Source organism: Strigops habroptila, chromosome 11 (genome assembly GCF_004027225.2).
Source record: "Strigops habroptila isolate Jane chromosome 11, bStrHab1.2.pri, whole genome shotgun sequence".
Classification (NCBI taxonomy): domain Eukaryota; kingdom Metazoa; phylum Chordata; class Aves; order Psittaciformes; family Psittacidae; genus Strigops; species Strigops habroptila.
The window spans coordinates 22,321,347-22,346,370 of NC_046360.1; the positions used below are offsets into that span (position 1 = coordinate 22,321,347).

General features: G+C 42.5%; 1 protein-coding gene across 4 annotated transcripts in view; it reads left to right on the forward strand.

The window, feature by feature from the left end:
• SFMBT1 (Scm like with four mbt domains 1) overlaps nt 1–25,024 on the forward strand; it is an 80,236-nt gene that overhangs the window by 21,391 nt on the left and 33,821 nt on the right. The window contains exon 1 of one of the 4 annotated variants that reach the window (XM_030501799.1): nt 24,572–24,643. The exons of the other annotated variants lie outside the window; for them this stretch is intronic. The gene's annotated coding sequence lies outside the window, so the exon portion shown is untranslated. Of the gene's footprint in view, nt 1–24,571; nt 24,644–25,024 lie in introns of those variants that run through there. 4 annotated transcript variants of the gene reach the window in all.

Sequence of the window (25,024 nt, forward strand, 5' to 3'; positions counted from 1 at the left end):
GTGTCGGAAATGAGCACCTGTAGGTGTATGTGAGTAATTGAAGTTGACAGGCTGTCCCTCTTTCAGATCTCATTCCTTCAGGAACTGCAGCTGCTTTGATTTCACAAACATGGGTGATGTCTGATTTGATGGAGAGGAAGAAGCGGTGGGGAAGGAAAGGTGGGAGAGAGCTGGCAAAAGGAAAATGGAGGTGACTGTAGAGATCAGGATTGAATATGAACTTCACACTCGGGAGGTTTCAGAATGTCTTTTGAATGCTCTTCTCTGCTGCTCTTAATACCATTCAAAACCCCATCTCATTCCCAGTAGTCTGGAGTTAAGAATTACAATTTCCTTGAGTTATTTAATACTTTAGGCTGATAGCTTGATAAAATATTATTTCAAAAATCATTGTTTCATGAGTTAATTTTGTGCAAAAAAAAGTTCTGTGAAGGAAGTATTTTGAATTATTGTAAAGAAAGCGATTAGGAGCACCAGTTTCTGGTAGTAGCTGATGTGCATCTCTCATTCTCTGCTCAAATACTGTGTGCAAGTTTGTAGAAAAATTGCTGCTTATATTGGGTGAACTTAGTGTTAAAAAAAACCACAAAGGCAATGCAAGTTTTGTAATGGGTTTTCTTAGTCAAAAACATTCTTCCCTTGTTTAATCTTTTACCGAGTATACCTGATGCCCCGTTTGTCTGCTTTTGTAAAAATAGCTTGTGCTGTCAGTTTAGTTCCTTTGATAAAACTAATAATTAAAAAAATATGCAATTAGAAACTAAAAGCAGCTCTGCTTTTCAGCTGGAGAAAGCAGGTCTGTAATCACACAGCTCAGATGAACAGGCTCCTGGAATTGGATTGCAGCCGGTGCATTTGCATTTTGCATCTATAAAAAAGGCACAATCATTTCTGAAGAAGTCACTGAAAAACCTGTTTCTGCAAGAGATGAGCATGCTTGGTTTCTCCTGGTCTGGTAGGAAATACAAGTGGAGGCACCTCAACACATTAATAGTATCTTTCTTGTATTGAAATACTTGTGTGCAGCTCAGATCCTTCCCTCTGGGACATGTTTCCTTGTGGCTGGCATCGAAGTCCTGGGCTTCTGTTTAAAACTGGCATTTCCCAAACATGTGTCTTGTGTTGGAAATTTCACAGTAGCTTTTAAATGACTTTAAGTGACTGTAGTCCATTGAGAAATTTAATCTGTGATGGGTTAGTTAAATAACTATTGGTAGCGTGATGGCGTTCCTGGGGAATGGAGCTGGGGTTGGGGGAAGCTCTTTATGGTGACTAAACCAACTTTTGGGATGGACTGACTAATGGTGGAACTGCAGTGCAAATATTTGGGTCTTCAAGGCTATAAGAGTGATTTTCATGCATTTCGTGAAGTATCTTAGGGAGAAAATTTGAGTATTAGCAGAGAACCACAGCAAGGGGAAGGTAGAGACTTCTAAAAATAAAATATAGAAGAAACTTTCCTTGAGTTTTTAGTAGGTCTCGTGTAATGCTGAATGGTGAAAATGTTTCTGGATCATCATAATAGTTCGGGAAGCTGCTGTAGTGTACTATCAAATTGTACGAAGGTATTCCAGATGTTTCTGATGCATGCTCATACAAAACATTACAGGGCTCAACAGTTTTCATGTGCCGTAGGTGCTGAAGAAGTGTAGAGAATGACTTACAGAACAGATTAAATACAATGCTCACAGGTGACTTCTCAGTTCCCCCGCAAAAGAAATTTGCCATTTTTGCCATTGCCACTTTTATAAGAATTAGGTATTTTTATAAAAAACCCTAAGGCACCAACACTCTGTCTTACCTTTTGTTCATGTTTTTTTCTTCCCACTTCTGACAGTGGGTTGTTAGCTCTGAAGCCTAATTATTATTGCCGCTACAATTCTGGGAATACACTTCTGCCAACACTTGCTTTCAGCAGTTGTTGTTGTTTTGTTAATCATTAGGGTTATTCTGCAGCGAGGCATGCATGTATGTGTTTGTAGGCTGCAAGTGTACATTTGAGATGGTTCCCTTAATTGACTTGGTCATAAATATCTCTGCCAACAGGCTGAATTATTTCATACACTGCTAACGTGAAGTTACACTGTAAGTAGGCACTACAGTGTTACTAGACGGATAAAATTTAACATTGGAAAACCAAGCCTTTGCTGGTTTAACTCTTTATCCCTTTATCACCCTCTCCCCTGTAGAATGACAAAGCCTTTGCAGACTTTATACAAATAAAAAGCTGAAACCATTTGTCCTGTTATGAAAATAACACAAAGTTTGCAGTAACATCAGTTCAGAGTTGCAGCAGAGAAGAGGTGTAATGTGCCTTCTGGGGTTTTGTGGGTTGCCTATCAGCTTTTAAAAACTGAAATGGAATATTGTGTTAGAGTAGAAACAAGATTGTATCTATACAAATACAAAAACCCCTTAAAAATTGTATGGAGCGACATGAGGAAAATTAGAGAGTTCATGTTTGCTTGTTCATGCTGTCAGGATGCTTTTGGGCAAAAGATGAGTGTTAGAGTGAATGCAGTGGCTGGTGGAGAGATTTTGTATCTTGGTCAGAGGAAGGGGAGGAAGGAAGAGCATGGAAGGAGCCCGGCTGTATCTCTGCTTGTCAGGGTTGTGCTGAGGAGTCTTGTATTCCAGAAATAACAGTATGCCTGAGTGAGGAGACCTGGAATGGAGCGGCCATGGTGTAATGTGCACATAATGCACAAAATCTTAATGATTCATTTTCATTACCTGCCAGCTCTTTGTTGCTTGAAGACCTTCCATAACAATATTTGTGAGGGCAAAAAAAGAATATCGTTAAGAAAAATTCTTGTTTCCAGCTGTTGCAGCTTTTCAGTCCTTGTTACATGTACGTAATTGCAGTGAACATACTTGCCTCTTGCAGTTAAAGCAAAAAGGCAACCTGTAAGTTTTATTCATGCCAGTTAAGCCTGGTTTCTGACCTATATGCAGAATGGAAGGAGCACACATGGGCTGTCGTTACAGCTTCGTGGTACCTGCCTTACTTCATATTAAGCCGTTCTACAGACATCACGTCAATGGTTTTTGACCTTCCAGCTGGAGCTGCTGTCATGCTGGCAGCCTGGAGCTTCTTCACATACAATGATTTCTCTATCAAAACTGGTTTAGTAACAGGTTTCCTCTTACACCTTGTCTCACCCTTGCTTACAGTGCAGTTCCGCTACAACAGCAGGGGTATTGTTAACCTGCATTAAGTGTACATGCAAGATACTTATGCTGATCGAACTGTGGAACAGTTCCTAGGTGAGCTTTAGTGTCTTGAAAATCCCTTGAGCCATCCAGCTTTCCCAACATGAGCATCTCAGATGGCCTTTTCAGCTACTTGACCGTGACTGATTATTACTGAGCAGAAACTTATATGCTGTGCAAAATTTCTATCTTCCCTTTACTTGATTACAGATGCGCCCTAACCATGAGGTTTCCTGTTCTTCTGATGATGTCTAGTTCTCCTCCTAAACTTATAGAATGTATTTCTCTGATGTCATTATATATGTAAAAAGCTGAAAGATATTTCACTGAGCAGGTGAAGAGCTAGATACTAGGTATTGTTTAACCTGATATCTAAGGCAAAGCTGCTGCTAAGTATGTTTTAATAATTCAATAAACGCTGTAAGGTTTATTACTTAATACATTTGAATAACCGAGATGGCAGTCAGAACTTGCTATTGCAGTAAGTGCTCCCTGGAGGTCATGTAGAAAAATTGGGTAGAAATTTTGAATAAGGAAGGTGTGATATGAATGACTACAGTGGGATATCTGGGACGTGCTGACATGTTCCACATGCTTTAAGCTGTGCGGAAATCTGCTTGTTTTGACCAACCTGAGATCTGCAGTGCCTCCCATTTTTATTAAATTCTGATTTCCTGTGTGACATTACATCATGATGATGTCATTTTGTTGGGCTTCTCTTGTAAATTCTTATTCAGCCTGTGGCAGAAGTGACCTGTGTGAATTAGCCTTGGTCATAGGAGTCTGCACTGGATGGAGATGCTTTTTAAATGGATTTAATCTCTTTTAGCTTTCCTTTTTAAAAATGCCCCTTATGGTTGTCTCTTTGCAAGAATACCGTTTTTTAGTAAAAGGTTGGTACTGCACGTTACAGTGGTGTTCTACAGCAGCATCACTTCAGGTATTACCACAGAAGTCCCAGGTGACCTCGCACTCCTGAGCTGAATTCTCCATTTCCTATTTGTGTTCGGAGGAGAAGGCTGTTGTGAAGTACAAGTACAACACAAACCAGCGGTTGGCACCTCTCCTCTCTTGGGACATCTGATACAGTTGTTCAGCAATTTACAGTAATAGTCTGAGTATCTAGTAGGTAGAAATGTGATGTGCAGACTCCAGTTGTACCTGGGGCATTACCCAGCTCTGCCACCAGATGATCTGACTTCTTCTACAGTTTGCCTGTACATGGTGCAAAGAGTCACTTCAGATGGGATGCTCGGAAAGCTGCCAGATGTTGTTTTGCTGTCTGCAGACAACACTCCCGTATTAAGTCTTTAGCTTGGTGCATCAGAGAAGAAAAAGTACATGCTGTTAAAAGAGGAGGTTATTTTCAGCTTTACTGTTTAAAACAGAAGATCTGGAGCGGGAGCCTGGAATCCCATATTGCTGAAACAGTCAGGTGGCAGTGAAGAGTAAACCAAATTTCTCATTTCCTCTTAACAACTCCCCAAGAACATTTGATTTCAGTAGTTCTTTAGATACTGATAGTGGATTAATTTAGTTATATTATAAATTAATAAGCCCTCATGGCATTTAACTTAACTCCTAATTTATTTATTCCTACTGCATTTATTGTCTTTAACGTCAGTGATGCTATAAATCATGGAAACTAATTTTATGTGTCCTCTGCCCACAGTCTATTGATAGTGAGATACTACAGGCTGTGCTATAGTGATGTTGGGATTTATTTCTTGTTTTTGTAGGCATCTATTTAAGATCAAGAGGATGTTTCTAAAAGACACTGCCATTTATGTGCCTTTTGGGTCGTTATGAATTCTTGGTAGTAGATGTTTATGATGTGATCTCTCTGTCTTAACTGACTGCAAATGCACCAGCTGTGAAAAAATTAACTTGGGGTTTTGCATTATAAGAAAATGTACTGAGAGCAGAGGCAGTCAGCCAGTGTGGTTTAAGCAAATGAAGGGCATGCCCAGTATTCTGCAGCATTGCTAAGTTAATCTAGGTTGTCTGTGTTCAGTGACAACTAAAACCAGAACTCATTGCACTTGTAGTAATTTGCATTAAAAGAAATAGGAGATTTTATGTCTGCTGAGCAGTTCTGTGGCAGTGCTGGATGTAACCACCTCACTGCTCTTCATCATACTCTGCCTTGTGGATAAATGGAAGCTGGGCATGTGCACGCTGCTCAGGCATTAATGGCGATAGACACGTGGCATTGCCACTGTTTGTGACAGATGTGTCATTGCCTCTGCTTGCTCAGTTTATTTGTGTTGGTAGTAACAATAATGAACATGACTGGACTGGGGAGCTCAGGCAACTTAAGAGCATCTCTGAATTTTAACTTAAGTCCTGAGCAGCATTTGGCTCTAATTCTTTAATCCCCAGCTGCCTTCTTGGAAGGAAAGCTTTCCTGATCAGCCTCACCTACATATCTTCAGGCAGTGGAACTACCTGGAAACAGCCAGCCTGAGAAAAAAGCCAGTGGTAAATTCCAGATTTTCTCATTTCCTCACCATGTTGTCCCCCACCTGGGAGGGAGGATTGCATCCCTCTCTCTGTATTTAGATGCAGTATTTTCTCTCAGACCTTTCTAATTTGTATTATTTTTGCCTTTTCTCCTGGGTAAGAAGGAAGCCAAGACAAAGTAGACAAACTGGCTGATACAATGGAGTTTCATTGCCTTACTTTTAGAGGAGAATAGTGCTGGGAAAGTAGCACACTGCGGGAAAGATGGACTCCCATCTCTAGAGCCCAGCTGCAGCTAGCAGGCAGTTGTTGTCTTGCTGCTCTCTAGAGGCAGTAGTCTGTCTTGGTATGCTGGGCAATAGGAGACCTTTGAACTCATGATTTGCTGCTCTTCAGGTCTGTTCTACCTGTGTTCCTCTAAACTCAGGAGAAATTGTCTGTATTAGCCAGCCCATCCAGATCTAGCACTGTAAACCAAAGGCAAATGGAGTAAACCTCAGTTAAAATAGAAGAGTGGTTGCCCAAGAAGAAATGTTAAGTAAAACCCACAAAACAACTTCATCTTGTATCCTGAGCAGTGAGTGAAATGGCCAGGCTGAAGAACAGTTGACTTTCCCAGGTTGCACAACTGGTGCTGTTTGTGGCAGGAGCTGGGGCAGCCTGACTGTGGCTTCACGGATGCAGAGCACCGGTCGCAGTGTCCCTGCCAGTGCCTGGCTTTACTGAATTGGGTTTTCTGCTTAGCCGGAGCAGGAGACTCACAGATGATGCTTGAAGGCTGATGGCAGTCCCCAGCTGGGGGTCACTGCTGTGGTGGTCCTTTTGTGATGGATCTGGCATCCTCAACATAATGTATACTGTGGTTTTCAGTTAAAGCAAGTAAATTTTTCCCTTCCTGAGCAATCAACTCCAGAGATCTGGTCCAGCTGACTGAATCATGCAGAATAGATGTCCAAAGCTTTTGTTAGTTCTAGATAAAGTGTTATTTCCCATTCTGTTCAGCAAGTGTTAAGAGGAGAAAGGAAGATATCTAGCAAGCCTGAATCAATAAAAAGTAATACTGAATTATCTTGACGGTGGGCATTTTTTTTTTCATCTGAAGAAAACTTTAGAGGACAGGCGCTCTATTCTTGACGGTGACTGATGGATGTGGCACAGAGTCTAAACTGTAAACTGGCTCTCATGCTGATTAAAATATATTTGTGTACCTTGCTGGGGAGAAGGGGAAAATGTCATCTGGTGAGCACTGATGAATCTTCGTATGATGCTACTGTTTGAATGAAACAACTGTTTTCAGTATATTTTGGTTTCAGTTTGTGCTCCTGGTCCATGGTAAATGAAGTTGTGGTATCTTTAAAAGCAGCTGAAGTAAAGATTCTCATTTAACACAAAAAGCTGAAGTATGTTTCTCCTCTTAACAGCTTTTTTTCCCTTGGAACCAGTCGGATATAAGTTCACTTGAATTTCGGAGGTACCAGACTGTGCTATAGTGTAAACACAGCTGCTATCAAGTAAAATAGCTTCAGTCTTCTCTAAAGTATACAAGTTCAGTGTTAGTGCAATAATAGATTCTTATTTTATTAACTGTTAGTCTGCCTGTCGGCTTTCTCAGCAAACTAGAACAATGAAGTACACCATATGCTGGCCTTCCATTAACTGATACAGGATGCACATGGAGAGTACTGCTGTAGCTTACTTGAGAAAGCCTACATCTGGTCGCCCAAAGGAGTGAATAGAGGGGTTCCTTCCTCAGAGTGTAGTAGGGACAGAGTACATGTAATGATGTGCAAGCCACGTTACTTATGCTGGTTAAGTTAGTTTATATAACATGCCTGAATGCTGGGTACAGTTGCTTGTATAAATACCAACATGGGTAAGGTCTTCTTGTGTTCAACCCTTAATGGGAAACTGGTCAGAAGCAATTGATCCAGTACTAGTAAATGCTGATAGACATAACCCCTCCGAGTGCTTGTCAGTACTACTGTCATTGGGAAGCAAGAGATAACCATCATCTATATAGAACTTCTAATTCAGGGGGTTTTGTTGCTGTATGGATGCTTGTGTCCCCATGGATCTTTTCCTACTAGATATAAGTTTATCTTATCAAGGACAACTTACCAAATACACAAGTTAAGCAGCATAATGATGCTTAACTGATAACTTAGCTGATAAATGCACACCCCTGCATTGGCTGTGCTTATTTCACATAATCTGGGTGTCATGGTTCTTTCATCAGAACCAGCTTGAGGAGACTCACTCCATAAATGGATGGCTCTCAGTTCCACAAGTGCTTGGATTAGAAAGTAAAAGTGCACAGTGGAATTTTATCCTTACATATAATTTTCCTAAAACAGATCAACCCTGTGTGTGACTGTACAATGATTGACTATGTAGAGCTTGTTAAGTATCAGTATTATATTAAATAATAAAAATTAAAAAAGAGCGGCTTCGCTTGCACTGGTTGTGAATTGTTGGGGTTTTTTTGGAGGCTGTAATGTGTAAAGCTGTCTGTAACAGCACTGGTGTTCTCTTCAGTCCACAACATACATCATGCATGTATAGAGCTAGTGGGTGGAAGGAAGAGAGGGCGAAGGCAGCTGCTAGGTGGCAGTGAGAAGTTGCTCAGCTCCCGCTTTGGCAGGTGGTAAGCAAAGCATTGCTACTGAGAGCAAACAATGAGAAGGGCTAAACAAGGTTTCAGGGCTTCTTATTTGGGGTTGGTGCTTGAAGAAAAGGGATATTGCTGAAGATGCAGTTAACCTGAAAGTATGATTCAAGCTACTGTTTTGCACTTTAAAACTTACTAAAAGCAACTGCGTAGCTCGTAAGTCAGAACGCATCCATCTGCAAAGTCGTAGTCTGACAAAGCCGGTGCTGTCCTCCCGTGGCTCCTCTTGCTGTGATGCTGGGGGAGGTTTACAGAATGTGGGTGCTACAGAACGCTGCAGCCTGCCGTGGTGCTCAGTGCAACCTCCTGGAACTGCGCAGCACCTGTGGAACAAGCCTGGGTTTAAGCCTCTGCTGCACATCCCTTCTCAGCAAAAACCAGGGTCACTGAGCTGCATGCTGTGCTGCTTCAGGTGCTGCTGTTGCAAGTTAATTCCTGCTTGAGAAGTTCTGGGAGTTAATATAAATGAAGAAAGTAGACTTTGTTACTCCAAGCTCCGTCGTTTCAGGTCTGTGCTTAAATACTTCTTATGGCTCCATCAGAATGGAGCCTTTGCTCCATCCTTCTGTACCATGCAAAATGGGTGTTACTGCGCCAAGGGATTGTAGAATCAGTGCGCACTGTATGATAGCCAGGATGATGTGACACTAATGGGTTTATAAATCATGGAAGTTACGAAATTGCATTCATCTTTGCTGCTAGAATTGAGTGCTGTACCTGACCAGAAGACGAACAGGATAATAGTTTCTTATAGATCTTAAAAATAAGGGGGAGTTTTAGCCTGGACAGAGTCTCCTGTTTAGTTTTGCTGCATGAATTTGCTCCAGTGGAAGGTTTACTGTGGGATAGGGATGAATGAGTGGGTGTGAAGGTGCCTTTTTTAGGGAGTAGTGCATCCCTATTCTGTTTAGTTATGCGTGGAACTATAGCCAAGTTGTAAAGAATCCTTATGAGTCTTTTAAAGTACGGGGTATAGTTGAGAAGCAAACATCTTTTTGAGATACATTTCCTTGTTCTATGTCGAGGCTGAGCCCTAAGGAGCTGTCATTCCTAGGGGAAGCCTGACCTTTTCTTCCAGGTTCCTCCTCTTTCTGCAACATCAAAGGTCCTTGTAGCACATGTTGAGGCAAGAACTTATTTGGACATTAACTGTTAGTGCTTTGATTTTCACTCTCTTTGTCGTTACTCACTGTTTTGTGGAGGCATGGTGCAGTGGAAGCTTTTTTTGTGGTGCAGACCCAGGGTCAGCACGATGTCCACTGGTTCCTCACTGAATCCAGGTGCAGAGGTGAACAAAGCAATTACATGAGTCCCTATTTGTGTCGAGGTAGTTTGAATTGGAAGCGTGACACAGCTCTGTGTTTCCACTTCCCTTCACACACTGAAAATCTAAACTCTCTGTTTCATCTTCATCTGAAAGTGAGTGCTAGACTGAAACAAAATTTAGGATGGGTAAAGGACAGCTCTGAAAAAAAAATTGCATTTATTCCAGTTTTCTTCCTCATGCTGATTTCAAAGAGGCAAACTCCCTCTCCTGCTCTTTTCCCCTTTTCTGCTCTTCAGAAGCTGTCCTTGAGTGCAGGTGCTCCAGAGCTGGAAGCATGAATTGCACTGAGCACGTCCCCAGCCTCATGGGTTACCCTAAGCCAGCATAAAGCCATGATGCATACAACCAGTTTGGGCCAGAAACTGCCAGTAGCTTTTTCTTTTCTTCTCAATAACTGAATTTTATCACAGTAACTGACATACTAATGAACCAACTTGTAATTAACATCAATGAAAATTAACTCAGATGTTATTTAAATAATGCAATAATCTTGGTAGCATCGCGTGTAGGGTTTTGTACTATCACATAGCGAAGACGGAGTGGAAAGTTGAACCAGTAAAAATCACTGGAAGTTGACAATTTAGGAGGCTGTGAGAAATATTTACAGTGTTTATTGAAGTAATGCTGCAGAGTTCATGGATGCAGGGAATGTATAAGCTCTCTGGGATGCTGGTCTTGGAGCCTTTTCTCACATCACAGCGCCATGGATTTGTTTGGCTGATGCATAGAAAATCTTCTAGTGTCCTGAAAGAAACTGAGTTTGTGGATGTGAGGTGGCTGTGGTCAAGGGAAGAGCAAGAGTTTTTGTTTGCCCTTTGTTTTTGCAGAATTTGACAAAAAGAGAACTGCATGGGCAATGTGATTATTGTTATTATTATTATTACCTAGGCTCACAGGTGTTCATTTAGCTTTCCAGTTTGTGATTATGTCTTTTTCACTTGCTTGGTACAAGCCTGTTCTTTGTGGGGGTTCTCCACAAGTCAGTCCCTTTTCTCCTTTGGAGATCCTTGCTCAAGTATACAGGCTGGCTTGCTGTGAGGTCTCATCTCCCTCACCTCCGCAGCGCTGTTTTCCTCTCCTCCCTGTTTTCATAGCTGGCATTTTAGAGAGCTACAAGTCATAATCTTGTTTTGCTTGGCAGGTGAGAAGCCTTGATGCAGTTCACTGCCACCGTAACCTTACTGTGGCTCATCAGTGTCTTCACCTTTGGCTTCTTGCCTTGAGCACTTAGACTTTGAATAAAGAACCTGTCCTCCTACGGCAAAACCTCCTTTACCTTCTCTCCAGGAATTAAAATTAATGTGACTCTGGGAATTGGTGGACACTTCTTAAAGTGCAAGATGCCATTTTTCTGTGGAAGAGAAATAGCTTGCACGGATCATCCACAGCACAAAACTATGAAATAAGTTCTGCAAAATTAAAATGCAGGTGGGGGTTATGCAGATTGCCTTATTTGAATATTTAAATCTTCTGTAGCTTTTTGATGACTGCTTTATCATTGTTTTCCATATATATGCAATGATGCTCATTTACAGCCTTCCCCAATCAGTTATACAGCAAATACCACTGCTATAAATAAAATGTCATTTGCAGGAGTCAGAGTTTTGTAAGTTAAATGAGGAAGAAATGTTCCCTTTGAAGAAATGCTAGCCGTGATCATTTGGTCAGGATTTTCTCTACAGGTTTATTGAAAGGAATGGTTGAAATGTGCACTTTCCATTCCCCTTTTTCCCTGATGCTGGCCAAGGAGTACTTTGGGGATTTTGGATAGCCTGTCAGAAAGATTGTCCACATGAAAAACAAAAGAAGTCTCTGGTTGTTGCAGCCCACTCAGTGGAGTGGTGGCTCTCGGAAAGCAGCAGTGCTGCTGGTCACCATCCTTGGCCGTGCAGTCGCTCCCTCCTCTGCCATGGCTGCTGTCTGTGAAGTCAGCTGTTTCTTCTCTTCAATGGAACACTAATAGCTGTTGGGGTTTTTTCGCCCCTCGTTCTTGGTGAGATCATGCTTTGGCTTGTTTGGTGCTTCTGCACTGTCTACTAAATAATTCAGGTATTTCTGTCTAGTTACTCAGTATCACTGGCTTTGCCGTAAGCATTTGAACTGTGTCAGTAAACTCATATTTGTCACTGTTGGGGAAAATACACTGATTTTTGCTGTTACAATCTGAATTCCCAGTAGTACCTGACAGATACACCACTTCAACAACTTATACAGCCACACGCGTGACTGCTGAGCTGCTTCTCATCCTGCTTCCACCATGGGCTTTCCTGCACCTGCAGGGAAATCATGTAACATCATTGGCAGCTTTATCATTTCTCATGTGGGAGTGATAGATCCTACACTGGGCTGGTGAATCTTGTTGAATCAGTGTTAAAGTAACTTAGGTTAGATTAGTTTGAGGTGATTATACTCAAGACTTCCTACTTCTACAGGGACCGTGACGTTTCGTCAGTGACACTATCTTTGGAAGATACAGAGCAGCTCAGGTCAGAACATGTCTCATGGTAGCAGTACTGGAGCTGTTTGAGAATGCACAGGAAAACAGGTTGGGGATCAAAATAAAGGTCTGATTGCCAAACTCAAAATGCAGAGGGCTTTTCTTGAACAGTCGGTGGAAGTTAGGATGTAGGGTAACCTGCCCTCTACACCCTTTCTCTTAGGGGTATCTTTAAATATGCATTGTAGGAAGTTGAATTTTGCCTCGTCTAGGATTTCTGACTTGAGGTGGCAATTTTTTACTCAAATAGTTGAGACAGAAAAAGAGTATATTTAATAAAAATGGAATTAGAAGCTCTTATATTCACATTTAGAGGCTGGAGCAAAGGGGCATAGCCTTTAAGATGCATTCCCCATTGGTTTCCATGCATGACAGAATTGCGGTCTTATTTTTGGCTTCCACCCTTTTTAAAGATGGTCATTTACAGTCATGTTTTTGCTTTTAAATTAGGGAACGCCTGTGAGTAGGAAGTCACTGTAGTTCTGTCAAGGCCTTACATTTGGATGGTGTATAGGTAGCATGCTTTGGGTTGGTGCTGGAGCTGGTCTGCCAGGGGATGGAGAACAGAACATGTCCTTACAGAAGAAGTGAAACCTGCTACTGTTTAATTTTCTGTACTCCTGGTGTTTCTGTACTGTACTGTGCTTGGTGAAGTAGTGGGCTTTGTGAAGAGTGGGTCAGCCACAGGCTGCAGGAGCTGTAGGGAGGAGGAAGGGGGTGTCCTCACTTCACTGCTCCTCGGCCCCAAGCTGATGTAGTGCAGGGCAGTGAGAGCTCTCATGCAGTGAACTGTTAGCAGGAGATAATTCCATCACGTTCAACTGCTCCATCCTGTGATGGTGATCCTCCTTCTCTTTGTGTAGTACCATCCTGAAATCGGCGATGCTGCACATGAGGCCGCATGTGCTTTGCTGGGCCCCAGGGAGAAGCAGCAGTGGCTGGAAGGAGGAGCAGAGGTGCAGCCCTGGCCCGGAGCCTGTCCTACACTGCTGGCTCCCAGGAGCCAGTGGGGAGAGGGGAGCACGGAGCGGGGCTGTTGCAGATGCTGTGGTAGTGCCGGCACCTGCTGTCTGCAGTGCTATTTGGTAGCGTTCCAGTACTTCAGTGGTAATGAGACATTGCCTTTCACAGTAATGAGGCAGTGAGATTAAGCTATGAAAATAAAAACCTGAGGCATAGAAGTCTTGAAGCAATGCTGTGCTCTTGAAACGTGGTTCTGTGAAGAAAATGATACAACAGGGCTGGAGTCCTGACTCTTTAGTTTGTAGCTTCATTTATTCTCAGTTTCATCTGAAATGAAAAACTGCTTATCCGCGTTTCTGAAAGCAAAGCCTAAGCATTGATGGACTTGATGATGGCTTTGTAGAGTTTGTTAAATGAATGCTGGGTGTGGTTGTCACTTTTTAAAATCCTCTTTCCATTTATCACCTCTCAAACATATGAGCTCCAGCACTGGAATTCACTTGATACATTGAGGCTTACTTCTCGATAGTAGGTAGCACAGAGTCCTTGCTAGGGAAAATAATAGTCGGTTTCAGCTGCCAAAGACAACTTCTGCAGCCACAGGCTTTCCCCATTTCGTTTCCCTGTTCTGTGACCCGTGCTGGCTCCCCAGGAGTAAGTTAATTTCTTCATAAGGAAAATTATGAGTTCTGAGTCTGTTTTGATCCAACTCAATTTGTTGCAATGAGTGCTTTTGGTAAAACTATTTGCTTCTGCAGCTTTTATTTGCAGTCATGTTTTCTTAGTGCCGCTGCTTGTTAAAGAAGGTTTTCCGTCTCTTGGACAGCAGTTAGATCCGTGGTTGCATCTGTCTGTGTAGGCTGTATGTTCAAGTATCGTTAGTGTACATAACAACAAATAGTGGTCCTGTGTTATGGGGGTTTTTTAATTGAAATTATTTTAACTTGAATTATTTACATTGAAATTATATGGTACGAAAACTATAAACTTTGAAACCAAGCATTTTCCATCTCTAATTTTCACTCTAGCCTGCCACCGACAGTCTGACTAACAGGGGTTGGTTGTTTGCTCAGGGAAGAAAGCCTGGCACTCCATGTCTGGAAAGAAGTATGACTGAGATGCCACTGCCTTTGTTGTCCCCTAATATCAGTGCCCATATTTTAAAAGTAGGACCCTAAGGTTGGACCAGCAAGTCTATTTTTAAACCCAAATCTAGGAGCTTGGCTATAATATTGCAAGTGATGTGCACTGAAGACACCAGTTGAGTTGGAGATGTGTTGGAGTTCCTGCTTGCTCTAGGAAAATGAGATCTGTAACTAGATGCCAGCGTGTTGACAACTAGGTTTAGCTCCTAACCTTTAAAGTCCTGTATTGGTGGGATGGAGAGCGTCCTTGTTGGGAATAAATGTCCTTGGTGTTAGGCTGGGCTTTACTGTGTATCTCAAATGTCTGGGGATGGTGTCAGCCCTCTGGCTGATGGGGTCTAGTTTGTCCCGTGGTTGTGTTGGCGTTTGAGGGAGGGTTTCCCTTTCTGTGTGTAACTTGTGGCTTAGGAGTTCTTCTGTGAAATGGGTGTAATAGGTTACCTTTTTCTGTATCGGGCACTGTTTCAGTGACATGACAAAGGAAGGAAACAAGCAGGAGTATGCTTTTACATATTAAAAGCATTTTATATGATTGACTTTTTTAAAATGTCATATTTGCAAAGTGCCTTCCTTCCCCCTCCATGACTTCTCCTTCAATTGCTGTATTGTGTGCAGTGGTGACATCCATTAAGATGCTTTCTGGGATATGAGTTCAGTTTCAAAAAAGGGTTTGAAGAAGGTGCAGGTTTTTTCCCTTTACATGGCTCAGGTGCTGAGCCAAATTGAGTGTCCCACTCAGATTGTGTTCAGAGGCTTTCCTGTAAAGTATACACAGAATATGAGTCAGCAAAGAGAACTTGTTTGAATAAGTCGAGCCTCATAACAGTATTTAGAGCTATTTATTTTAACTTTAAGACTGCACTGACCTTCATACTTTATCTGCAGGACTGACATCCTTTGCACATGGAAAGGAGTTTCCACGTCTAGTGTTCTAGCAGTTGAATTTTTTGCAGATTCTCCAGGAATTTTCATGTTTATGGCACTTACAGATGAATTTGTATCTTTGATAATTGCCTAAAATATTTGTGCAATGAATGTGTTTTTCGGTTTAAAATGCTTTTCTCTCACACAGTGAATAGCTGAGTATTGTATCCTTAATTACGTTCATCCATTGGTGCTCTGTCTTCTGCCGCTTAGCAATGGAAGTGGTCTTCCTTGAGACCATGGAAAGGGCATGATTTTCTTCTTTCTTTTGGAGCTCATAGTTGTTAAGCGCTTGTGTGGTCCACTTGGCCACCTCTAGCTCTCCACAGGTTGCTCTCCAGGACCCTGTACTGGAGATCTTAACACTTGGCATTGGCTTACTTGTCTCTCGAACAGCATCCGAGTGAGTTCTGTGCATTTTTATTTCAAGCCAGAAGAATGAAACTGGTGGTGACTCTGACAAAAAGTTTAGTCATTTCACTTCAGAAGTCTAAACCAGGATACTACTCCCATTACTGTGGGGGAGCTGAGAAACCAGATACTTTGTAGTGCTGTTTGAGGTGGTGTGTGTTTCACTTAAAGGCTGCTCAAACTAACTTTAAAGGGTCTCTTAATCAGATGGCTGTTCCACTGCTGCAGGCAGTTTGACTCTTGTATGCCACTTTCTGTTGGGCAGCCATCTGTATTACATCATTATGTCATGTTGGGTTCAGTACCTAAATGTGCTGGGGATTCAGGAGTAGAGGTAGGAGTCACTTTCTTTCCATTTGAGTGCTCTATTATTATCTCACCATGAATTACACTACATGTTACTGGCAAAATATTTACTTGGCCGCGTTGCCTGTCTTCATGCAGAAAATAAGAAGATAAGAAGTTGCCGAGCTGTTGTCTGGGACTTGGGAACAGCAGGAACTTCACTTTCTTCCTTCATCTTCTTACCCAGCTTTTAACTTTAGGCAGTTGTATTTGTGCTACAGGACACATAATAAAAAATCAACAGTGAAAGCAGAGCAGCCTGTTCCATCTGGTTTCTTTATTTGGCTGATAACCCCCAATAATCTTTTAGTGTTTATGTGCAAAAAGTAGACGAAGAAAGCAGAAAAATGCTGGAGATTTTGCATTTAAAAAACCAAAATGAAACCCGAATGAGTTGGAAAAAACCCCGCTATCTTAAATGTTGAAGAATGAAACAAAGCAACTCTTAATAGCTTCTATTTGCAACCAGTTATAAATACAAAGGAACTTTTTGGGACACCCTGTTGTGTGTTTTTTCCTCTGTCAGGTGAATGCTCTGGCTGTCTGGTGGCATCTGAATTAGCTGGGAACAGAGCTGAGACTTTTACATTCTCAGCTGGGCTTAGCGCATAGTCCCATGGAAATTGCTTTACCAGCTGCATAGCGCAGCGCAGGTTGTAAAGGCAGATCTCCTAATTTGTTGAGCTGGACCTGAGTGTTTTCAACGCTTATTAACCAGGCTTCCCAGTTTTAGGTGTGTTATATGCATAGTCAGGCATATCCAGATGGTGAATCAAATCCTGGAAGCGACTGGACTGCAGGCAGGGGTTGGGATTGGAAAACGGGCTTAAATTGGCATGATCTAAATGAAAAAGATAATGCCACATATTGTATCCACAGAATTTGGTTAAATAGATTACTGCTTGTTGGGTTTTCTACGATGTACAAGTAGCTCTAATAAAAGGCTGAGATAAAGGTACAAGCATTGGTCCCATTTTGTGACAAAGCGGATTCTCCTTTTCTCTGGTAGATATTTTTATGCTAATAAAAATGCACGTTCACAGGGAACATTTCCACATTTTCAAGGCAGGAAGGCTTGCCAGGCTCTAACCTTCCAATCTGCTGCGAGGTTTTTGTTTATTTGCCTGTGCAATGCCAGCACTTTGCTGTATTTAACCTGACGTGAGTGCTCTGCCATAAGCTCACTAGTGAAGCCAGCTATGTCCGCACGGCTGCGTGCTGGGCAGGAGGTGATGGCATCCGGCAAGTAACTTTGGGGTTTGCTGATTCAGTATGAGCAGAGCAGTGTGTGTTGGTGTTCTGCCAGCTTTGTTTGTGGGTGGTGGGTAAACCCCAGGAAGCTGTTGTACACTGAGGCTTTATTTTTTTAATAAACCCTTGGAATAAATAAAACTAGGTTTGCTCTCGAAGTGGTCTGCAGTCGTGTGGGCTGGCTAACCTCCCTGCAGAGGTGCTCGCAGTCCTGTAGTTGCTGCTATTTGGAAGGTGTGCTGCTTACTGTAAGTCTGGGTTGCTACTGATGGTTGCATTCTGGATTCTCCACAGCAGATCCTTTGTCCCTTTTATATTTTCTGAGAATTTCTTTGGAAAGGTAAGAATATAAGGTGTGTTCTTTACGTACCGCTCTCTAGAAGAATCTCAGTGTTGCCGTTGCAATGGGAGAGATGAACATCTTATAGTTATCTTTGCTAGAGTAGCTTTAATAGAAGTAGCAGGGAAATGCAAAAGGACCTGGGAGTGCTGATTGACGCCATGAGCCAACTTGTGCCCAGGTAGCCAAGAAGGCCAACAGCATCGTGGCCTGTATCAGCAATAGTGTAGCCAGCAGGACCAGGGCAGTGATTGTCCCCCTGTGCTGGGCACTGGCGAGGCTGCACCTCAAATCCTGTGTTCAGTTCTGGGCCCCTCACTGCAAGAGAGACACTGAGGTGCTGGAGCAGGTCCAGAGAAGAGCAAGGGAGCTGGTGCAGGGCCTGGAGCACAAGTGTGGTGAGGAACGGCTGAGGGACCTGGGGGGTTTAGTCTGGAGAAGGGAAGGCTTGAGGGGGGACTTCATCGCTCTCTACAACTGCCTGAAAGGCAGATGGAGCCAGGAGGTGACTGGTCTCTTCTCCCAAGTAACAAGCGATAGGACAAGAGGTAATGGCCTCAAGCTGCTCCAGGGGAGGTTTAGATTGATATTAGGGAACATTTCTTCACTGGGAAGGTGGTCAAGCATTGGAACGGGCTGCTTAGGGCAGTGGTGGAATCACTGTCCATGGAAGTGTTCACACACCATGTAGATGACATGGTTTAGTGGTGGCCTTGGCTGGAGTAAAGGTTGGACTTGATGACCTTAAAGGGCTTTTCCAACCTAGTTGGTTCTGTGATTCTATGATTCTGTGGAAGGGTGGAACTGTTATGAGTACTGGTCTGTAAGCAGAGATTGCAGTGCAGGTGTGATAGAGAAATATAGGAAGTTTTAATAAATAATCTAACTCTAGTGATAGTAGTTTCTATTTGCATTTATACACACACATAATCTCTGTGTTCTGTGGGGTTTGTTCTCAGAGGCCGTACAGAAGCTGTTCAGATAAGAACACTCAAGCATGCTCTTGGCAGGCAAAAAGATGAAAGGGATGGCAGGAATTCCATGCCGTGTCTCCAGGAGAGCTTCCTTTGCAAGTAGCCAAGTTGAGTGTTAAGATGAACACAATTTTTTTCCTTGCAAGGACAAAGCCGAAATAAGTTGACAAGAGTAGAGACTTGGGAGAGAGGTTAGAGATGCTGAAACTTCAGAAATTTTGACTGCTTTTGATGAAATAACAATTTCTCATGAAGGGTATAGTTGGTTCTTGGTTACTGCTGTGGTCGCTGGGCAGAGCAAAACCATGCACAGCAAAGTCTGCAGCCTGAGCTGCTGAGGAGGGGCTGCTCACCAGGACCGTGCCTGTGGCCTGTTACAGAAGAACACAGTTGTACAACTTGACTGTAAGAGAAGGGTCAGAGGGGGGAGAGCGGAAGGTGGGAAACTCAGATCACACCTACAGTAAATGGCGATTCAGTGATCTTTGGTAAGTCCTTACAGAAGCAAGCAAATAAGCTCCTGTTTACAGACATGTGTGTAAAAATACATGTGTGTAAAAATACATGTGTATAAAAATAATGTTTTCAAGAGGTGCAGGTCAGGCAAAGGTTTCTATTGTCCACATTGGACGGGATGATTCCTGTGGCAGCAGTGACTTTAATGAAAGCAGTAGTATTTTTATTACTTTGTTATAGAAGCGTCAAACTTTATTTTGCCTCTCTATAGTCTACTTTCTGGGCCGTTCAGGGCTGTCTTGGAAAGATTTGGAGTGCGCTCACAGTGCTGAGCCAAGACCTCTGGGTTTTCCTGCAGAAGCAACTGAAATTGATTTTTGCTCGTCACAGAACAGCAAGTAAAATGGTTTGAAAAATGGGAATTCCAGAATAAGTTGGAGATTGTGAGAAGTCTTCCAGTTTGTTTTTTGTTTGTGGAGGTTCAGGTACTTGGAAGGCACATGCTTGTGAAATACCTACTGTATTTATACAACTGAAAGTTAGAAAATATCTTAAGTGTTATCCAGGCTTCCAACTGTCAGTGACTAAATAAGAGAAATGAATTGCACAGAAAGTCTTAAACCCTTTTTTGTCTCTAAAAGGCTTAGAGAACTAGGAGCTTGTATGAAGTGTGGGACTCTGGAGACCCTCTCTTGGAGAAGTAGGACTTCTCCTGAGGGCTCCAGCAAGGAGAATGACAAGGAGATGGGGCAAGAGGCAAGGACATAGAATTAGGTATGTATGATACTTTGCTTCCCAAGAAAAGAATGTGAATATCCTATCTGACAGCTGTGTACTGTCCTCCTGGTGCTGTGGGTAGGCAAGAACGGTTAATGGGCCCTCAGAGAAGTGTTGGTGTGGTTGTTGAATCACAAAATACGAGAAGTGAGAGGTTGGCAGGTTAGACAGAGGCTGGTTTTGTGCCTACCCTGAGCTTGTGCGGTGTGAATGGAATTAAAAATCCTCGAGCAGGGGAGGGAAGCTTGCAGGAGGCAGCTTGCGCGCTCCTGCTGCTGCGGCTTTGTGGGGCTTTGGTGAGTCGCTTATCCGAGTGAAGCAGAAGTGCTCGTGCAGACATTTGCTGATCTGTGAATTTTAGACAGTTCCTTCCCATCACAGATATTAAAGATTTCTTACACTACTGTTCTCAATATGTGTTTGCTTTTGTCTGTCTCAGCCCTGATTTCAAGGGTGAGGTTTTTTTCAAAGGAGGCAAATATCTGCCATTAGGCCCTGATGGAGATGGTTGCTGATTTGCTGTGGCAGGTAATCAGCTGTATCCTTCACTGAGCTGGCAGCCGTGTCTAGGCAGAGTCTCAGACATTCTCCCCCAAAAGCATATAGCTGTTTTAAGGAAATGGACTGACCTTAACATGGGGGTGGGAGGTTTGGGTGTTGCTGTACTGCCAGTGCATTGCTACCGAAGACTGAATGAAACTTGCACTGAATAGCTTGAAAGTTAATTTACTCCAGTACTGTTGATTTTGGTTCTGAGAAATTTGCTTACTCCAGATATCTTTACTTTTTTGTGCTGAAAATATTAAGTAAACGTACTCCAAACTACTGTGATACAAAACTCATCAGTATACCAGTAATGGATTTCATAAAAATGTTTATGAGGAATCAAGTACTACACCTTGTAAGTGGACCTAAAATAGTTGGCTCCTACCTGAATAGTTTATTATATGGTGTTCTCTTTGTGCTTTTTTCACAGGGGAAAAAAGAAAAAGAAAAAAATAGATTTTTTTTGTTGTTGTTTTTATAGAATTATACTGGAATTTTAAATACTTCTACTTAAGTTGTTATCCTAGCTGGTCCTTTCCATTTTTTTACTTTCTTCCATCAGTGATGAGTTGGCAAAGGCTCAGTCAGGCCGGGTGGAGTCTCTTTGTCCTTGGAGAGGGTGCAAATGTGTTTTCCAGAGGCCTGATGTTTTCTGCCTGGCTTATCTCCTAGGGTGAAGGACCTCACCCAACTGGCTTAGATCTGCTTGTACACTGATAAAGTGTGTGGCCCGCAAGTCTCATACAGATCTTGATTCAAACATCCCTCCCTTCTCCATTATCTCATGTTCTGGGGCAGCTGATGCTATATTCATAAGTGTCTGTAGCGGCGTTAGATTAGGAGAAAGGTTAGAAAAAACCTTGAAGTCATCTTCTGCAGACTGTGGGAATTGCTTGTTTCTGAAGTAATAATAAAAGCAGAGGGCAAGTGAGCATCTGGAACTGGCTGCAGGTTGTAACAGCAAAATAATGCGGCAGTGCCAGGAATAAGGCTCGGCAGGGTCTGTGTCCCATGTTTCAGAGATGCAAGATGAATTGGGAATATTCACTGCAAGGGTTACGGAGTTAAAATGGACGAGGAAACACAGGAACAACTGGTTGTTTCCTATTTATAACTGGACACTGGGGAAGGGTTGCTGCTGGGTGCTCAGCTGTAACTGGTTTGTACTTCACACTCTTCTTTGTGAAGGTTTTTCAGACTCAAGTTTGTAGTAGGGAAGTGCTTTTGTCCTGAATAGCTTCTCTTTCTGAAATGCCAACAAGAACCTCCGCTGTTAGCGCTGGACCTAATTAGAAGATGAGCTGAACAGGGCATTGTTTATGATAGCATAAACTGGAGCTGTGAGTCCTACAATGAAGAATTAGTTACGGAAGTCTTTAGATGAAGTGCATGTGCCATCTCCCCTCATAAGGATCATGTAATTAGTATTTCCTCGAAGTGACAAGCATGTGTGAACGGGCATAGGGACCAGGAGGACATATAACCCCCTTTCTTGCCATCTCCAGTGTATGGTCCAACAATAACAAAAAGGACTTTTATCTTCCCTTGTTATCTCGGTATTCAGTAGTGGAGTTGTAGGTTTCAGGTGCCGAAGAAACCTTTCCCTGCTCTGATAGACCTCTGCAATAGGCTTTCTGCCTGCCTGCGCAGGGGAAGCTCTATATGGTAGACACAGGGTTTTGAAATACATTTTACTGGATGCCTTTGCATCAAAGAGTTTGCTGAAACCTAATCCTTTCTGTAGCTTCTTCCCAGTCCGCAGGGGTGTCTCCTGTCCCCACTGTCTCATGCGCCTTTGTTGTAAAATAATATTAAGCCTCAGACACCAGCTGATTTACTTTAATTCAACATCCAATTTATGTTTGATTTCTTTTCATATTCAAGTGAGCCATCTGGCTTTAATGAACTGTAACTGTTCTTAATACTGCTTCCAGTTGCTAACATCTGAATATTTCATGTGCTGAAAGGAGGTTTGAAATGCAGAAGTGAGAGTGAAGAGTCCAAAGTATTTCCAAAATCAGCTCTGTTCCAGCAGCACTTGTGCTCCCCTCCCCTCGAGATTTATCAAAAGATAATCTTTGGGGTGCCAGACTGTAAGCATCAGCCATGGCGGGTGCTAATTACAAGTACTCTCAATTTTGTGTACATAACCCACCAGAGCTGCTTATGAAACCCAACTTGACTTGGGCAGAATATCAATCAACTTCAACAGGAGCTGCCAGTATTTGGCATCTGTTAAATAAACAGCCTCCTCGGGGTTTGGGTTTGGATGGGTTTTGTGTTTACTTGGGGTTTTGTGTTTGGTTTTGGGTTTTGTTTATTGGGGGGGGGGTGGTCTTAAATATTTCCATGTTGCAAAAAAACCCCTGAAGTCAGTTTTACATCACCTAGTTTAGTTGTAAAAATTAATTAAGATCTGGGTCCCATAAACTGAAAATATCTTAATTGCAGTTAAATTCTGAGGATACTCTGCCAGGGCTACACTGTTAGAAACTGGTGGCATAGCCCCAGGTTTGTTGGACTACATGCTTTGCTCGGCATTTTCGCAGTGTTGCCTTTGTTTTGGCTTAGTAGTGTGGCAGCTGATAGACTTACGATAGGCCATTACCAGGAGATATTGTGATTTGTGATTAAAAAGTATTTTGCTGGTTAATTCTTCACTGTATACCAAACGTCGTGCAGATTGCTGTTGACATCATCATCCAGCATGACTTCATCCAGGATAGAATAAATGGAAGCTCAGGTTGTCAGTTTCTCTACAGGAGGAAAGTCTTCAGGAGTTTCCAGAAGGAATCCTGCACTGCTTTGTCCTTAGTGTGGAAGAAGTATGTGAGGAACCCCTGGAGGTTGCTAGAGATTGGTACCTCGACTTAATTTCTCAGTGACTTTCTCACGGAGTCAGAGCTGAGTTGGGAGTTAACTTGGCACCCTGTAGGTATATGCCAAGCAAGGTCTTTCTGAGCTGTAGAAGAGCAGGTTAGAAGCAGTACAGCAGAAGCTGGCAGCTGAGTTTCCTTTCAGGCACATTCCTGGAGCTATAATGATAAAAGCATACTAGTGTCTTCTACACAGCAGATTCTTGTGGCATTAAGCTACCATTCAATAGGAGCTCTTAATGGTACCTCTTCCTACTCTTAAAAATTTTTATTCTCACATGTAATAAAAGTTTTTAAAGTTGGCTGTATTTTTGATTGTACTTGAGAACTTCCCACAGCACTGAGCACTGCTGGTGGATGTTTCTTTAATTCTACTCAACTTTGTTGTTTTATTTGTGTGCGAATGAAGCTATTGGTGTTGTGTACAGGAGGCTTCAGCCAGGCTTTTCAGTGCTTTGCACTGCAGGCCCCTTAAAATTCATGCCAAGGACTGTAGCTCAGTCTACAGCACGGCTTTGGCATCTCGCTTTCAGTTGAAGTGTAAGTGGAGTTTGGTTTGACTTGTGTGATGTTGCCAGCTAGCAAGCCTGGATGTTCCACAGACGTGCTCAGGACATTTGCAGCCTGCTACACAGCATTTTACAATTAAGCCGTGGAAATCCTCCACAAAATGGAATTAGGGAGCTGTGGGGTGGTTTGGGGATTTCTTTCCAAGTTCTCTGTGTCTAAATGGTGGAGGCGTGTCTTGACTAACTTGCTTTGCATGGGGACCATGGGAGCCTAAAAATGCTACTATCGGAGGGACAGTGACACTGCCCTTTGCAGTCCCGGCCATGGGCAACCACCCAGTCCTGGTGCCTGGGATCACGGGAGCTGCCTGCTCTGAGAGACCGCTGAGGAGCTGGGCAGGCAAGCTGGCAGAAGCAGTCATTCTCCCACCTAAGCTTCTGCTTCCCTGTAATAGAACTCCTTCTGCAAAATACTTCAATTTTTAACAAACAGACAGATTTCAAAGGAAAACAACATTTAGTTAGAATTTTTCAGACCAGCTGGAGTTCACAAACTGCTTATTTGAATGACAATACAAATGCAACTGCAGCCTGCATAAAGCTGCTTATGGTCTGCTTACAGTTGTGGTGGGGTGGAAGATGCTCTTTCAGAGAAGGGCTGGACAGTGTCTTCAGTCATTTGTGGTTACTGTGTGTCCAGTCCAGTTATACCTTCAGAAGTGAAATGATGCTTGCGTCTTTAGAAGCAGTGTTGTATTGGAAGATCTCTCATTTTGTAGTAAGATCTTTGTGTTTCCATCTGGTAGGCAACTTGCTTTTTTTACAGATTTATCCACGCTGTGTTAGAAAAAACGCCACTTAAAATAGATTGGATTTTTTAACATTAAAAATTACATTAAAAAAACCCTCCTGCAAAACCTCTCTAAGGATTATGAGGTCGTCTCCGTAGACATTATAGGTATGTGAAACTCAAAAAAACCTTAAAACTTTTCAAATGTGTAGGGCTTCTGTTTTTTAAACCATAGTTATTCAAAGTATGTTTAGGTGAGAAGTACAGTCTGTGTGTTTTAAAACCTGATTTTTAACCTGGTAGGTTAAAAAACACAGGTGATTTTCTCCTGATACACATCGGGGCAGGAATACCGTCAACTCGCATAACTGTAGAACACTCTGTGTGTGCACATGCATGTGTGTAGTAAAACGAAGGTGTGAGAGCCAGTTTCAGGGTATTTTTTTTACACTGCGTTCTCAGATGTTCTACATGGCAATAGTTTCTGGTTGGGGGTAGCAGAATAAGATTTTAAACGGTTCAGCCATCTACATTTGTACAAGTTCTATA